Consider the following 16,489-nt stretch of genomic DNA (forward strand, 5'->3'; position numbering starts at 1 on the left):
TATTATTATCCCAGTTCTACAGAAGAGGAGATTGATGCTTAGAGAGGTGGATACTACTGTCACTACACGGTCTATAGCCCACATAACACATTAGTATTGAAGGCAGGATTGGAGCCTAATTCTTCTGACTCCAAATATCAGGACTCTTAATTCAATAAAAGCTACCACTCACGTTATCATTTGGAATGACAATTTCATTTGATCCAGTTCAATCCTATGAATATATTTTAAATGAATACTTAATAAACGCTAGGTATTAGTATCAGGTGCTATGGATAAAAAGGCAAAAATCCCCATTTATAACCTCAAGGAATTTTCATTCTATTAGAGATCATGTGACAGCATGTGATGTCATGGAATCTGTGAGTTGGAAGGAAATGCAGAAGTCTCATGTAAACTGACTTATCCCTGAACATGAATCCCCTCTACTAAAGACCCAACAAGTGGTTATCCAGCCTTTACATGAGGACCTAAATGAAAGAGAACCCACTTCTTCCTTAGGGAGGCCATTTCATTTTTGCATTAGTTCTAAGTTTTAGGACATTTTTTCCTTACATATAAACCTAAATTGACTTAATTGTATATTCTTTTTTTTTTTTATTTAACTTTTAACATTTATTTTCACAAAGTTTTGGGTTACAAATTTTCTCCCCTTTTATCCCCTCCCCCCCCCAAACCCAAGCATTCTAATTGCCCCTGTGACCAATCTGCTCTCTCTTCTATCCTCCCTCTCTGCCCTTGTCTCCGTCTTCTCTTTTGTCCTGTAGGGCCAGATAGCTTTCTTGACCCCTTAACCTGTATTTCTTATTTCCTAGTGGTAAGAACATTACAGTTGATCCTAACACTTTGAGTTCCAACTTCTTTAGCTCCCTCCCTCTCTACCCCTTCCCTTTGGAGGGCAAGCAATTCAATATAGGCCAAATCTGTGTAGTTTTGCAAATGATTTCCATACTAGTTGTGTTGTATAGGACTAACTATATTTCCCTCCATCCTATCCTGTCCCCCATTGCTTCTATTCTCTTATGATCCTTTCCCTCCCCATGAGTGTTGACCTCGGATTGCAATCTCCTCCCCATGCCCTCCCCTCTATCCTCCCCCCCACCCTGCTTGTGCCCTTGTCCCCCACTCTCCTGTATTGTGAGATAGATTTTCCTATCAAAATGAGTGTGCATTTTGTTCTTTCCTTTAGTGGAATGTGATGAGAGTAGACCTCATGATTTTCTCTCACCTCCCCTCTTTATCCCTCCACTAATAAGTCTTTGCTTGCCTCTTTTATGAGAGATAATTTGCCCCATTCAATTTCTCCCTTTCTCCTCCCAATATTTCTCTCTCAAGGCTTGATTTCATTTTTTTTTTTAAGATATGATCCCATCCTCTTCAATTCACTCTGTGCACTCTGTCTCTATGTATGTGTGCATGTGTGTGTGTGTGTACTCCCACCCAGTACCCAGATACTGAAATGTTTCAAGAGTTACAAATATTGTCTTTCCATGTAGGAATGTAAACAGTTCAACTTTAGTAAATCCCTTATGACTTCTATTTGCTGTTCACCTTTTCATGGTTCTCTTCATTCTTGTGTCTGAAAGTCAAATTTTCTTTTCAGCTCTGGTCTTTTCATCAAGAAAACCTGAAAATCCTCCATTTCACTGAAAGACCATTTTTTCTCCTGAAGTATTATACTCAGTTTTGCTGGGTAGGTGATTCTTGGTTTTAGTCCTAGTTCCTTTGACTTCTGGAATATCCTATTCCATTCCCTTCGATCCCTTAATGTAGAGGGTGCTAGATCTTGTGTTATCCTGATTGTATTTCTGCAATACTTGAATTGTTTCTTTCTAGCTGCTTGCAATATTTTCTCTTTGACCTGGGAATTCTGGAATTTAGCCACAATGTTCCTGGGAGTTTCTCTTTTTGGATCTCTTTCATGCGGTGTTCTGTGGATTCCTTGAATATATATTTTGCCCTCTGGTTCTAGAATCTCAGGGCAGTTTTCCTTGATAATTTCATGGAAGATGATGTCTAGGCTCTTCTTTTGATCATGGTTTTCAGGTAGTCCAAGAATTTTTACATTGTCTTTCCTGAATCTATTTTCCAGGTCAGTTGTTTTTCCAATAAGATATTTCACGTTATCTTCCATTTTTCCAATCTTCTCGCTATGTTCTGTGATATCTGTCTTTCTCATAAAGTCCTTAGCATCCATCTGTGCCATTCTAGTTTTGAAAGAACTATTTTCTTCAGGGAGCTTTTGAATCTCCTTTTCCATTTGGCTAATTCTGCTTTTGAAAGCATTCTTCTCCTCATTGGCTTTTTGAACCTCTTTTGGCAATTGAGTTAGGCTAGTTTTCAAGGTGTTAATTTCTTCAACATTTTTTTGGTTCTTCTTTAGCAGGGAGCTGATCTGCTTTTCATGCTTCTCTTTCATCCCTCTCATTTCTCTTCCCAGTTTTTCCTCCACCTCTCTAACTTGATTTTCTGAATTCTTTTTGAGCTCTTCCATGGCCTGAGCCCATTGGGTGGGCTGGGACACAGAATCCTTGATTTCTGTGTCTTTGCCTGATGGTAAGCATTGTTCTTCCTCATCAGAAAGGAAGGGAGGAAATGTCTGTTCTCCCAGAAAGTAGCCATCAATAGTTTTATTTCTTTTCCCTTTTCTGGGCATTCTCCCCAGCCAGTGACTTGACCTCTGAATACTCTCCTCACACACACCTCGCCTCCTGGTCCTCCCAGCCAGCGTTTGGCGACTGGGATTCAAATGCTGCTTCCCACCTTAGGGCTTTTGGCGGGGGCAGGGCTGCTATTCAGTGTGAGAATTAAGTTCAGATGGTCAGGTCGGGGCAGGGCCGCCTCTCAGGCTCAGTTCCCTCAGGGGGTTTATGTACAGACCTTCCACAATGGATCCAGGCTTCCACCCGCTTGGGGAGCCCCTGTCTGCAGCTGCCTCTCAGCTTCTATCTCCCGGGGGGGGGCCTGAGCCATGGGGGAACCCCACTCCCCTCTCGACCCACCAAAGAGACTCTCTCACCAACCCCCGTCACCTGTGGGTGGAGTGGTTTATGCCGCCGCTGGAGATCCCATCCCTGAAGCCTGCTCAGATCTGTACCTCTCCGAGCGGCGGCCACCGCAGGTCTGGGCTGGGCTCCGCATCTGCAGCGTGACGGACCTTTTGCGAGAGGTTTGCAGGTCCCTCTGTGGGTGGAGAGACCCGAGTGGCCGCTGGAGATCCCGTCCCCGTAGCCCGCTCGGATCTTTTCCTCACGGTCTCGCGGCCACTGCAGGGCTGCACTCAGCTCCCAGTCCCAGCGCCCAGTCAGCAGCGCGAAGGACCTCCCGTGAGAGGTTTGCAGGTCTCTCCGGAACAGAAATCTCTCTCGCTCCAATATTCCGTGGCCTCTGGGTGCAGAATTCACCATGAGTTGATCCCCTCTAGCCGTTCTGTGGGTTCTCTTAATTGTATATTCTAACCATTGTTCCTTATCTTGCCTTTTGAGACCAAAAATAAACCTAATTGTTCTGTAAAACTGTTTTAAATATTTGAGAAATACATTTGTGACCTCAATGAGCCTTCTTCAGGATAGTTCACTAGTTTTTTCAACTGATTTTCTTTCTTTTTTTTTTTTTTGGACCCTCATAATTTTTTCATTTTTTTTAAAAATTAATTTTATTTATTTTCAGTGTTCTACAATCACTACCATATAACTTAGATTTTCCCCCCAGCTCCCCCCATCTTCTCCCTCTCTCCCCAAGATGGCATACAATTATGAATAAGTTCTATACATACATTCCTATTAAATATACTTACACCATAGCCATGCTGTGTAGAAGAATTAAAATGAATGAGAGAAATCATATAACAAATCGAAATGTAATACAAAAGAAAATGATCTGCTACATTCTGCGATTGAATTCCATAGTTCTTTCTCTGGATGTGGAAGGCATTTTGCCTTAAAAGATCACTGGGAAATTTTTTAAGTCGTTGCATTGCAATGAAGCTCCAAGTCTATCAGAAAAAACTTGCACAGTATGGTCTTTGCTGTGCACAAAGTTCTCCTAGTTCTGCTCCTTTTGCTCAACATCAGATCATATAAGCTTTTCTAGGCCTCCCTGAAGTCTTCCTGTTCATTTTTTCTTTTCCTTTTTTTTCTTTTTTTTCTTTTTTTTAAAATTTATTTATTTAACTTTTAACATTTATTTTCAGAAAATTTTGGGTTCCAAATTTTCTCCCCATTTGTCCCCTCTCCCCACCCCAGAACACCGAGCATTCTAATTGCCCCTATCATCAATCTGCCCTCTCTTCTATCATCCCTCTCCAGCCTTGTCCTGATCTTCTCTTTTGTCCTGTAGGGCCAAATAACTTTCTATACCCCTTTACCTTTATTTCTTATTTCCTAGTGGCAAGAACAGTACTTGACAGTTCTTCCTAAAACTTTGAGTTCCAACTTCTCTTCATCCCTCCCTCCCCACCCCTTCCCTTTGGAAGGCAAACAATTCAATATAGGCCATATCTGTGTAGTTTTGCAAATGACTTCCATAATAGTTGTGTTGTATAAGACTAACTATATTTCCCTCCATCCTATCCTGCCCCCCCCCCCCCATTGCTTCTATTGTCTCTTTTGGTCCTGTCCCTCCCCATGAGTGTTGACCTCAGATTGCTTCCTCCTCCCCATGCCCTCCCTTCCATCATCCCCCCCACCCTGCTTATCCCCTTATCCCCCACTTTCCTGTATTTTAAGATAGGTTTTCATACCAAAATGAGTGTGCATTTTATTCCTTCCTTTAGTGGAATGTGATGAGAGTAAACTTCATGTTTTTCTCTCATCTCCCCTCTTTTTCCCTCCACTAAAGTCTTTTGCTTGCCTTTTTTATGAGAGATAATTTACCCCATTCCATTTCTCCCTTTCTCCTCCCAATATATTTCTCTCTCACTGCTTAATTTCATTTTTTTAAGATATGATCCCTCCTCTTCAATTCACTCTGTGCATTGTCTCTGTGTGCGTGTGCGTGTGTTTGTGTGTGTGTATGTGTATGTGTGTAATCCCACCCACTACCCAGATACTGAAAAGTTTCAAGAGTTACAAATATTGTCTTTCCATGTAAGAATGTAAAGAGTTCAACTTTAGTAAGTCCCTTATGATTTCTCTTTGTTGTTTACCTTTTCATGCTTCTCTTCATTCTTGTGTTTGAAAGTTAAATTTTCTTTTCAGCTCTGATCTTTTCATCAAGAATGCTTGAAAGTCCTCTATTTCATTGGAAGACCATTTTTTCCCCTGAAATATTATACTCAGTTTTTCTGGGTAGGTGATTCTTGGTTTTAGTCCTAGTTCCTTTGACTTCTGGAATATTCTATTCCATTCCCTTCGATCCCTTAATGTAGAAGCTGCTAGATCTTGTGTTATCCTGGTTGTATTTCCACAGTATTTGAATTGTTTCTTTCTAGCTGCTTGCAATATTTTCCCCTTGACCAAAGAACTCTGGAATTTGGCCACAATGTTCCTAGGAGTTTCTCTTTTTGGATCTCTTTCAGGTGGTGATCTGCGGATTCCTTGAATACTTATTTTGCCCTCTGGCTCTAGAATCTCAGGGCAGTTTTCCTTGACAATTTCATGAAAGATGATGTCTAGGCTCTTTTTTTGATCATGGCTTTCAGGTAGTCCCATAATTTTTAAATTGTGTCTCCTGGATCTATTTTCCAGGTCAGTTGTTTTTCCAATGAAATATTTCACATTATCTTCCATTTTTTCATTCTTTTGGTTTTGTTTTGTGATTTCTTGCTTTCTCATAAAGTCATTGGCCTCCATCTGTTCCATTCTAATTTTGAAAGAACTATTTTCTTCAGTGAGCTTTTGAACCTCCTTTTCCATTTGGCTAATTCTGCTTTTTAATGCATTCTTCTCCTCATTGGCCTTTTGAACCTCTTTTGCCAATTGAGTTAGCCTGTTTTTCAAGGTGTTATTTTCTTCAGCATTTTTTTGGGTCTCCTTTAGCAAGGTGTTGACCTGCTTTTCATGCTTTACTTGCATCTCTCTCATTTCTCTTCCCAGTTTTTCCTCCACCTCTCTAACTTGATTTTCAAAAACCTTTTTGAGCTCTCCCATGGCCTGAGCCCATTGGGTGGGCTGGGATACAGAAGCCTTGATTTCTATGTCTTTCCCTGATGGTAAGCATTGTTCTTCCTCATCAGAAAGGAAAGGAGGAAATACCTGTTCACCAAGAAAGTAACCTTCTATGGTCTTATTTTTTTCCCCTTTTTTGGGCATTTTCCCAGCCAGTGCCTTGACTTCTGAGCATCCTCTTCATACCCACTTGGCCTCCAGATCTGCCCAGCCAGTGCTTGGGGTCTGAGATTCAAATGCTGCTTCCCAGCCTCAGGGTTTTGGGTTGGGGCAGGGCTGCTATTCACTGTGAGATTAAGTTCAGGTGCTCAGATGAGGAGGACCACCTCCCTGGGCTCAGTTCCCTCAGGGGGTTTATGTGGAGACCTTCAACAATGGATCCAAGCTCCTGCCTGCTTTGGGAGCCCTGGTCTGCTGCCTCCTGAGGGGGCCTGAGTTATGGAGATACCCCACTCCCCTTCCAGCAAGCCAAAAAGACTCTCTCACTCACCCCTGGCTCCCATGGGTGGAGGGACCCACATGGCCACTGGAGATTCTGTCCCTGAAGCCTGCTCAGATCTGCTCCTCTCAGCACCATGTGGCCAAGGCAGGGCTGGACTCTGCTCTGGGTCTGGGGTGCAACAGACCTTTTGCGTCAGGTTTTCAGGGCTCTCTGGAACAGTAATCTCCTCCACTCTGTTGTTCTGTGGCTTCTGCTGCTCCAGAATTTGTTGGGAGTTCTTGTTACAGATATTTTATGGGCTATGGGTTCAGAGCTAGCATATGTGAATCTTTCTACTCCTCCATCTTGGCTCCTCTCCCCCTGTTCCTCATTTCTTATAGTTTTATGGGAGAATTCATCCCATTCACATTCACAGTTATGATTACTATCTGTATCTTTCCCTTCCCTTTCCCACCATTTGTGCTTCTAGTTCTCCCTTCTCCCTTCCCCTCCACCACAGAGTTTTAATTTTTGACCACACTCCCAGTCTTCCCTTCTTTCAGCCCCCCTCCCTTTTACTCCCCTTTACCCCTACTACTTCTTCCCTCCCTTTTAGCCTCCCCTCCCCTTTCTTTCCCCCTTTCCCTCCTACTGCCTATAGAGTCAGTTAGATTTATATACTTAAGTTTGTTGTTCTCTCCATGAACCAAATCAGATGAGAGAACCTTTCAAACAATGCTCATCTTCCTCCCCTCTTTCCCTCTACTATAATATAATTTTGTACTTCTTCCTGTGATGTAGTATACAATTTTCTACTTCTTCCTTTTCACATCTCCAGTTACAATCCCTTCTCATGCTTAAATCATATTTTTATCATCACATAATTTACTTTATGCCCATTCCCTCTATCTATGTAGTTCCCTTTTGTATTTCATAATAGATGTACAATTCTCTTATAGGGAAGTAAACAGTTTGCCCAAACTGAGTAACAAATTTTCTTTTCCCCTGTTTACCTTTTTATTCCTTTCTTGAGACCTACATTTGAAGATCCAATTTTCTGTTGAATTCTGTTCTTTTTATCAGGAAAGTCTGGAAATCCCTTATGTCATTGAATGTCCACCTCTTTGCCTGAAATGTTATGCTGAACTTTGCTGGGTAATTGATCCTTGGTTGTAGTCCCAGCTCGTTGTGAAATATCACATTCTAGTTCCTTCAGTCTTTTAATGTAGAAGCTGCAAGATCCTGTGTGATCCTGACTGTAGCTCCTTGATATTTGAATGATTTTTTTCTAGCAGCCTAGTATTTTCTCCTTCACTTGATAGTTATGGAATTTGGCAACAATATTTCTATGTGTTTTTAGTTCTGGATCTCTTTCGGGAGGTGAATGGTGGATTCTTCCAATGACTATTTCATCCTCTGGATCTAGCACTTTTGGGTAGTTTTCCTTGATGATTTCTTGGAAGATATTGTCCAGGCTCTTTTTCTTTTCATCATGGCTTTTTGGTAGGCCAATAATTCTTAAATTTTCTCTCCTGGATCTATTTTCCTAGTCAGTTGTTTTTCCAATTAGATATCTTGCATTTTCTTCTATCTTTTCATTCTTTAGATTTTGTTTGACTGATTCTTGATGTCTCATAGAGTCATTAGCTTCTATTTGTCCAATTCTAATTTTCATCAAATTGTTTTATTCACTTAACTTTTGCATCTCCTTTTCCATCTGTCCAATTATTCCTTTTAAGGAATTATTTTCTTCAGTAAATTTTTGTACGTCCTTTTCCATTTGTTTAATTTTCTTTTTTAAAGAGCTATTCTCTTCAGTGAATTCTTTTATCATACTTGTAAAATTATTGGCCATTTTTACTTCTATTTCCTTCTTCAGCTGTTCCAGGAGTGCTCTTTGTGCATGTGAGTAGTTCACAATCCCTTCTGACGTTTCAGATGGGAGTACAATCTCAGTACCTCAAGACCTCTTTGGTATTCGTATTTTGACCTCCTTGTCCCCATAGAAAGATTCTATGGTCTTTTCCTTCCTTCTTTGCTTCTTGCTTATAATGGTGAGGCTTTGTGTGTTGTGGCCTCTGGTTCTTTCAGCAAAACACAGAAGAACTTGGTGCTGAGCTGGCTGGTGTGAGAAAGCAAAGGCAGGTGAATTCTGTTTGTGTTTCCTTGGATGAGCCCTGGAGCTAGCTTGTTAAGTGTGGGGGAGGGGTGGTCTGCTCACTGGAGATCTCCTCAGCTGAATGAGAGCAAAGGCAAGCTCAGCACTTGGTGATCCCCGCTGCTGTAGTGTTTTCCTGTTTCCCCTGGAGCGCTTAGGCACACCTGGATCCTAGTGTGAGGCTCCACCCCCCTGGAGCTCCAGCTGTCTGGGACAGCTTGGTCCTCTGCCACAGTAAGATGAATCCCCCTTAGCCATTTTCCTAGCCTCAGGTGCTGCAAGACTGTTTGCCCCTTCTGCTGATCCCAAGGATCCATAATTTTTCTGGGGAAATATTTTATGGTTCTTTCAAGGTCAATAAGGGGAGGGGGAGAGAGCATTTAATGATCACTCTGCCATTTTGGCTCCCAGAATTTCAAGTAGGTGACTTACAGACATTTAACCTGCTCTGTGGGCTGAAAGTCTCAGGTGCAGCTGCTGCAGATACCTGGGCTTCCTTCAGTGGTTCTCACTCACTAGGCTCCACTGGACTCTCAGCCTTAGCTGCTATTCTTCAGTGCTGCTGCTTCCTCAGACCACCCTGGGACTTTCCTGCTGACCTTACTACATCCTGGACAGGTTGTGCTGTGCACTGAATGCTCTTCCACCCTCCTGGAACAGATTCTTCCCATCAATCTTCCTGTCCTCAGCTGTGGAACTTCCACAGTCTGTCTCCTATTGGATTCTGCACCTCCAAAATTTGGTGAGATTCTCTTTTTAGAGACATCTAAGGGAGTTTGTCTAAGAGCTTATGTGAGTAGTTGCTCTCACTCCATCTATCTCCCTCTTCAACTGATTTTCAAAGGTCATGCTACATTATCTCCCTTATACTCTTCTTAATGCCCATCAGTTTATCAGTGTTCTCAGTATATCGCCATCATAATGATATAACGTAATATTTGGCATAGTCTATTATTATTATTCTAAATATAACTGTATTGGGTTTTCTTTTTGCTCCAGGCCCTTTGAGTCCCCCAGTTTTTCTTCCTAGTTCTTCCAGTCTAGCTGGAATATTAGTTGGTTTTGAAGGTAGTGAATTCCCCATCACCATAGATGTTCAAGTAGTTTGAGTCACTCGTCATCACTTTAGAAGGGATTTATGCTTCAGGTAGGAATTACAAAAAATGATCTCTGAGGTTTCTTACAACTTTTCAGATTCCATTCAATTCTACAAAAAGGTAGAAAGAAGAGAAAGCTGGGATTTCATAAAAGTTTACTGAGGAAGTTGATGTTCAAGTGTTTAAACTTGGCTACCCTGTAATGCCATGAATGAAAAATGGCACCTTTAAACTACACAACTTCAGACTGAAATGATAACCACATGATTTCCAAATTTAGAATCATAGAATTTCAGAGTTGGGACATCCAAACCACACCTAAAAATCAATTCTCTCTACATTAAGTTGCCAAAGTAATCTGCCATCCTTGGCTTGAATATATTGAACAAGGTAGATCCATTACTCCCAAAGGAAATCCATCCCATTCTTGGTTGATTCTAATTATTGGGAATTTTTTCCTTATGTTGTCAAAATGAATCCTTTTGTAAATCTCATCCATTGCACCTTATTTTGTCCTTTGCAATCAAACAAAAATAGTCTAATATTTTTTCTGTTAACAATCCTTCAAATACTTGAAGACATCTATCATGTTTCCCTAATCATGATTCTTTTTTTCTCCAGTCTAAACACACAATGTTTCTTCAGGTGATACTCATTTAACAACATCTTGAGATCTTTCATGATCCTGCCTGCCCTCCTGTATACACACAGACATACACACATGCACATACACATATGCATATGTATATATGTGTATGTATGTATGTGTATACACACACACACATATATATTTGTTAATCAAGGTCTTTTCTAAAATGGGTTACCCCAAACTGAACATAATACACCGAATTTAGTCTGGGGCCTACAGAAGATAGGATGGAAAAAACCATCATCATCAAGGTACTTAAAAAACCATGTATATATCTAATGCCTAAGAGTCAGTTATGTGGCCCAGTGGACAGAGCCCTGGGTCTGGATTCAGGAAGAACTGAGTCTCTATTAGGACACTTCTCAGCTCCTATAACTTCTCTATGCATCATTTTCCTCAACTATAAAATGAAGATAATAAGAGAAACCAATTTTCAGGGTTGTAATGAGGATAAGATGAGATAATACTTGTAAAGCAATTAGCATAGTGCCTGATATATGATAAGTACTTAATAAATGCTTGTTTGTTTCTCCTCCACCCTCCACCACAGGTGCTCAGAACCAAGGATGTAAAAGAAAACAATTAAAAATTGAAATGTCCCCTCAAGGAATGTACAATTATCCATGTATACAAAAATAGTAATAATCAAATCCTTAGTCAATTGATATTGGTAACATAAACTAAGAAGAAGGAGTATGATGTTCATCTTGGTAAGAGAATTGGAGATATGAATTTTCCTTCCAGCTCTAACCACCACTCACCGTTTAACCATTGCTTACTGTATGACAATTGACAAGTCAGTTCGGCTCTCTGACCACTGATTTCTCTATTTGTCAAACTTAGAGAAAATACTCATGCAGAGTTTTGAGGAAACTTTCTAAACCATAAAGAGGTACAGAAATGTCAGTTTTATTAATTTATAGGATGTAGTTCATTCAGAACAAATGCAGTAGGAATTCAAGGGAGCTCTTTGAGTGACAGGACCAAGATGACCTGGTTTTTGCTATGGTGGGGGGGTAGTTTTCATTTTGTAACATGGCAAGTAAGTTAAACACAACAAATTTCAACCCAAATAGATTTAAACTCAAATTAGATTTAATTTAATCCACTTAAACAAAAATTAAGTACTTTCTATGTGTAAAACCCTGGAACATGGTACCAAAAATTACCATGTCCTAACAACATAAGCCAGTTCCCATTGTAGAGTAGAAAGAGAAATGAATTTGGAGTCCTAGGACCAGGCTTCAAATCCTACCTTGATCACTAATTATCTGTGCAAATTTGGGTAAGTAATTATTTCTCTTGATCCCAGTTTCCTCATATGCAAAATGTGAGTCAACTAGGTGGTCTTTCAAGCTCCCTTCTAGATCTAAATCTATGACCCTTTGATCCTACACTCAGAATGCAAAAGAAGACAATGACTTTTTATTCTACACTTGAAGACACAAGGTAACCATAAGTTTAGCATTTTCTAATTTAGTATTATGAAGAACTGCCATTTCTTATTTTTAAACAGTCTTATAAATATGAATTATTATTGTTAAACATAAAGACTTTATATGAACAAACCAAAGATCACTTGGAGGAATATTTTGACCTTATTATCCCTGAATAATACTTTGAATAGAGTATTGGTCTTTTGGTTCTTCCTCCCCTCCTCCTCTTTCTCCTCTCCACCTGCTCCTTCTTCTTCTTCTTCCTTTTCCTCCTCCTCCTCTTCCTCCTCCTTTTGCTGTTTTGTCCTATTGCTCCTCCTCCTCCTCCTCCCAAGGGGAATTGATAAAAGAGGTTGATTAGATCAACGTGTAGAAGATAGAGGAGAGACAGCTTTTGACTCTATATGGAAAAATCTTCCTAATAATTTTAACTTTCCAAACACAAAATGACTTACCTCAGGTGATAATGACTTCTCTGTCACTGAAGGTCTTCAAGTGGAAGCCGGATGATCTCTTTTCCAGTAATGGACATCCTTGCCTCAGAAGCGTCTTCCAACTCTTACTATATATGTATGTATATGCACACATATACATATGCTCACATAAACACAAATATATTTATATGTCACATATACACACCTATGTGTATATATATTACATATAATATAAAAGTTTAGTCATAAAATGATTCAGTATGCAAATATTTCACTTCTTTAATGTGTGAATTAAATGCGAAATCCACCCATGAATGAGGCTTAACCATTCCCACTTGCAAGATTGAGGTACCAAGTTAGATGCTCATTGGCTAAAATTCCTCAGGATTTCTTCACTGTTGGTAGCTTTCCAGTTCATGGCCCATGTTAAGGAATAAAGTGTCATAGCCAAAAAAATTTAGAAACATCCCTTACTTCAAAGGCCCTTACATAGAATCCTTTAGGCTGGAGGACAAACATTCAAAAGATGGCTTTGCCTCTACTTCAATATATGACACTATCATGGTGAAAAGCTTCCTTTTATTATTCTCATCAATGACATTAAAATAAGAGCATCATAAAACAGCTTCCTTTCTTTCCTTTATGTAGAAAAAAGGCACAGATGGCAGAATTAGGATCAATGGAGGGAAGATGTAAGTAGATGAATTTCAGGAATAATAAGGAATTTCCCAAGAATTAGACCTGCCCAATGATGAAATGGAATTCCTTGTGAAGAGATGAGAATCCCTGAAGTGACAACAGAATGATTACTTTGAAGAAATGTTGTAGACAGAATTCTTGATTCACATAGGGACTCAGTCTTCATGTTCTTTGAGGTTCCTTCCAGCCATGAGATTTTTATTTCATGATTCATTGGCTTGTTAATAATACTTTGTTTTCCTTTTATATTATCTCCTTCAGTGTTTCAAAGAACCCGGAGGACCTAAGGAATATCCTCATAAAAATAGAATTACTTTAAAGAACTAATCCGAAATCACCAGTGTAGACATAAAGATAATTCCCAATACAGTTTTACCTCCCTGATGACATTAAGGTCTTTTCTTTCCCACTCATCAAATCACTTCTACAATCCAGGACACGTTATTACCTAATTGGGGTTGAATGAGAGTTCAGAGTCATCTCCCTGAAGCAAAAAGTAGTAATATAGCTTCTGTTAAAACAGGCATTGATTTAGAGCTTAAAGGGAACAAAGAGGTCACTTATCCTATCCCCTCATTAAAGTGCCTCCCAGACTGGCTGATTGACTCATCAACACAGATTTTAAACAGAGGAGCCAAGGTTTGATCCCAGGTCTTCTGCCTCCAAATCCAGCACTCTTTCCTCTATATTATGCTTCTTTCTTATCTCCACTGACAGAGAACTCACCACTATCACAAGGTAGTGAATTATATTTTTAGACAATTATAATTTCTAAATGTTTCATCCCTATAAGTTGCAATTTGCCTCCCTCTATCATGGACCCCTTTGTCCTAGTTCTAATTGATACTAATTTTATTCTTTACAGGTGAGCAGTATAAATCGAATTCCTATTCTGCCTGACCTTTCAAAAAATCATTATTTGACCATATGTTCTATTAGAGTGAAGAATAATGCTTCTGAACTTTCTATTATCTCTGTTAGTGCATGCGTGCACACACACACACACAACTCTGTAAACACACACAACTCTCTATAAACACACACACACATACCCACACACAAACACATACTTATGTGTCCTATGAGAAGAGTCAACATTCTCACATGTTTGGTCCTTATAAATATAGAAAATGAAAGAAAAAAACTGGGTTAAGAACACTGTTCAAATCCTGTTTCCAATACTTATTAACTCTGTGATAGATTGACTTAAATCATTTGATATCTCCATGTTAAATTTCTTCATGATGAAAATGAAAATAATAATACTTATATTTATTACCTCAAAGTGCTGTTGTGAGGATCAAAGGAGATGATGTACTTCAGGGCCTTTCTAAATTGTAAAACCGCTATGGAATTTGGATCTATTGTTCTTATTAAGATATAATAATTTAACTGTGGTAATTCTAACATACTATAACTGCATTCATACATTCCATGTTCTGAGGTTCCTTTCAGCCTAGCATTCTATATCCAATGTTCTAACACACACATATGGATATATAACATATATGTGGATATACGGTTCCCAAACATATGTAATACATATTCGTGTGGATATGTGTACATACACAAGACAGCAATGTACGTGACACATATCATGATTATTTTTGGCCTGGGTCTATGATTTTATTGATCTAGAAATTCCCTTACCATTGCAGATGAGCAGCCAATCTTTAAATCACTGTTTTACAGAGCTCAGTTGGGAAGGTTTTAGGGGAGGATCAAACAATTTATTGCCTTGACTTAAATCAAATACCTAGTATATTTCAGAAGTATGGTTTGAACCCAGGTCTCCTTGACTCCAAGCCATGATATCTCTATCTATTATGCCATACTTCCCATATTCCTGTGATCTTTTTCCTTAAGATATCTTTCCTACCTCATATACTGAAGAATAAACTCAGTAATATTTACCTCCATATCATTTCATTTCTAATAAGTAGCATTGAAAAAAGTCATTCCTAAAGGCTAGTTGTAAGAGAAATGGAAGACTTGTGAACTATTCAGAAAATCTAAAAAAACCCAGTTAATCAACAAGTATTTATTAAGTTTCTGTTATGTATCAGGACCTTGGGCTATGAGATGGACATTCAAAGAATTAAATAATTTTTAATCTGAAGCGTTAGTCAGTGTTTACCCCCTTAGCTTTCAGTTAGCCTTTGGAAATTATCTTTGAGGTGATTGTTTTGGATTTACAAGAAATTGTCCTCCATGAGAGAACCTTCTCATCTGTGGGAGCAAGTGAGGCTCATTACAAGTAAGGCCTTATTGACCCACTTCAAAACTCTATATCGTCCTTATTTGGGAGTAAAGCTTTAACTTCTTTAGAATGGGATTGAATGAGATAAACTCTGAAGTCCTGTCCAATCTTCGTATTCTATGACTGTGTCTAAACTTTTTTTTATTCTGAGGTCTCACCCAACTTTCAACAGATATTCTATATTCTTGCATGGAAGTTCATAAGCCCTCTGAAGATAAAGTGTTGCATTTCAGTTGTTTTAACATTCTATTTTCCGAAGTCCTTTTGGGCTCTCTATTCAATGATTTTGTTTTTAAAAAAAATTGGAAATTATTTTCAGTGAGTTTGAGTTCTACAAGGGAGCATGACCTCTTAAGTATTGTTTATACTGATATTTCAAAATTATTACCTTGACTTCTTCAGAGATGGAAGATTCTGTAGCACAAAGGAAACAAAAAGAGTTTACAGAGACATTTTACTGAATGTAATTCCCTAACCCTGACCTTCTAGAAAAAAAATGTATGATCTTAGGCACTAACTTGCTTCCTGATCCAAAAATGGCTTGGGATAGATTTAACAAAGATTGGTAAGTGGTTGTTTGTCTGTCTTCCTTAGCCCACTTCTTCTCAGAAATAATTGTCACTTGCCCCTTCCTTCCTGGATCATACCTGCATCCCCTGTGCTACTTTAGGCAATTATGATGAGTTCTGGGTGCTTTTAAGAGGGACATTGACAAGTTGCACCTTGTCCAGAGGAGGGTATGCAAGATGATAAAGGAACTGGAGCCCCTTTTCCACTCACAAAATCACTCCCACCATCCAGGACACATTAGCCAATAGGGGTTGGATGAGCATTAGGAGTTATCTCCCTGATATAAGAAAACTATGACATTCCCAACAAATTGTCATAAAGCTTCTTTATTAAAACAGACACTGGATTTAAGGAGAACTAAGAGGTCACTAATGCTATCCCCTTGTATAAATGAGGAAAGTGTAGCCCAGAGAGGTTGATTGATTCATTCAGGGTGATACAGAATTTTGAACAGAAGAGCCAAGTTTGGACCCTGGTCTTCCACATCCAAATCCAGCACTCCTTCCTCTGCACTATGCTTCTTTCTATCTTCATTGAAAGAGAACTCACAACCATCACAAAATAGTCCATTATATTTTTGGACAACTATAATTTGTTATAGTTACCAAAGAAGAAGCAGCTAAAGAAACTAGGGATGTTTAGACTGGAGAAAAGAGAC

The sequence above is a fragment of the Notamacropus eugenii genome, chromosome 4 (genome assembly GCF_028372415.1).
Source record: "Notamacropus eugenii isolate mMacEug1 chromosome 4, mMacEug1.pri_v2, whole genome shotgun sequence".
NCBI lineage: Eukaryota > Metazoa > Chordata > Mammalia > Diprotodontia > Macropodidae > Notamacropus > Notamacropus eugenii.